Genomic DNA, 2,200 nt, shown 5'->3' on the forward strand with positions numbered 1-2,200 from the left:
AAATATTTAAAATTAGTTAAAAAACGTACTTCTAGATAAACAATGGTAGTCCAATAACATCAAGAATAGAAAGACGGTATTAAATAATGCTATGTTCACACTTGGGGTTTTAAACGCGTTTAAGCAAAATGTTGATTAAGTTAATCAAAGCCGTTCACATTACATTTGAGATGATTAAGTTGACACTAAAATAATTAAGTTGACAAATAAAAAACAACAAAACAAATTTATACTTCTTTAAGGCATTAAATATGAAAATAAATACTTTATTAAAGATATCAGCAGATTATTTTAAACTCTTTAATTATGAAATTGTGAACATTGATGAATTATTTAAGGTTTTTTAAGGAAAAAAAAAAAACTTCTGTCAAAATTTATTTATCGGTACTACACTAAAAGGTGGCCGATGCTACATCATCATCAGTTTGAGGTATGTTCAGTTGATCCAGATGATTAATGAAGTGATTAAGATTTAATCATGTCAATTTGAAGTGATTAACAAATCATTTAAATGTATGGATAATCATCTCGATTTTAAAGTGATTAGAGCTTAACCACGTTTGAGATGATTAACTCTGCAAATGTGAACATAGTATAAAACAATTGCCAAAACATGAAATGGAAATTGTATAATGTAATTTTTTGTGAGTATACCAACATTTTTAAGCGATTTATGCACGTTAAAGTGATTATCGGAATCGGATCTATATGGGAGCTATGACCAATTATGGACCGACCGTAACAAAATTTGGTGACATGAATTTTGTATATATAAAACTTAATTGGAGCGCAATTTGTGGAGATACATTTATAAATTAAACATTTATGACCGATAAAGTCCAATTTCGGAAGGACATTTGTATGGGGGTTAGGTGAAATAATGGACCGATTTCAGCCAGTTTCAATAGGAAAAATAACATGTACCAAATTTGATCGAAATATCTTCAAAATTGCGACCTGTACTCTGCGCACAAGGTTTACATGGACAGCCTGCCAGACGGACGGACGGACGGACATCGTTTAATCGTATCAGAAAGTGATTCTAAGTCGATCGGTATACTTTAAGGTGGTGTTAGACTAATATTTTTGGGCGTTACCAAACATCTGCACAAACGCATAATACCCTCCCCACTATGGTGGTGTAGGGTATAAATATTGTGACACTAAGCCTAAGAGTTAAGTGCTGAAAATTTGAGCCAAATCGGACAACGATTTCTGGACGCGTATCGAGGTCAAAGTTCAGATATATGAAAAAATTTTACTATTTATATGAAATAAATAGGTGAAACCGTTAACTTTCTGCATTGTTTTACATTAATTTTTTTTTGGAAATTATCCCTGTTTTTGGGTTAAAATTACCCAAAAACTGTATTATCGCCAAAATTCGGATAAAATGCAAATTTTTCAGTTTTTGTAAAAATTTAGCTACTATTTATTTCATATAAACAGTAAAATTTAGCATATATCTGAACTTTGACCTCGATGCGCGTCCAGAAATCGTTGTCCTATTTGGCTCAAATGGCTAGTTGTCACAATATTCCACCCGGCACTCTTTGAAATCTAAAAAAAAAAATCGGCTGTCACTCTAATGCTCATGGATATTGTCACTATAAGAACCAGAGTCTGAAGAAGATAAAAGTTCAAGTCCTGTTTCTGACTCTTCTTCGCTTTCATCATCTTTATGCAAGTTCTTGCTCCACCAATAAATTTCCGCAATAACAGGATCGGCAGATTTTTTTTTTCCAATCTGCAAATTCTGCTAGAAGCTGACAGAAGTAGTCATGATGATGGTGTAGATAATAAATTTACAGCAACAATTTAACACGTCCGAATGTGATCAACCACTGCCCGTACTCGAAAGAGTATTAGTGACTATGTCGAATATATTCTTTCGCGCAGTTAAAAGGGTTTTTAGCAGATCTCAACATAAACAAGTCTCCTGGGCCTGATCGTATACCAGTACTGTTCTTCGAAGCTAGCTCGCCAATTAGCTAACATTTTCAGCACTTTATACCGTGCCGTCAAATTTCCTGGTTGCTAATGGAACGTCAATTCCTAAAAAGGAAAAAGCTAACAACCCTGAAAATTATCGCCCAATAGCAATTTGTTCTGCACTTTCCAAGGTTAAATATTTAGAGTCCAACAAATTTATCAGCGACCGGAAATATGGATTTCGTATATGATGATCTGACTTGCTAGC

Source organism: Calliphora vicina, chromosome 3 (genome assembly GCF_958450345.1).
Source record: "Calliphora vicina chromosome 3, idCalVici1.1, whole genome shotgun sequence".
Taxonomy (NCBI): domain Eukaryota; kingdom Metazoa; phylum Arthropoda; class Insecta; order Diptera; family Calliphoridae; genus Calliphora; species Calliphora vicina.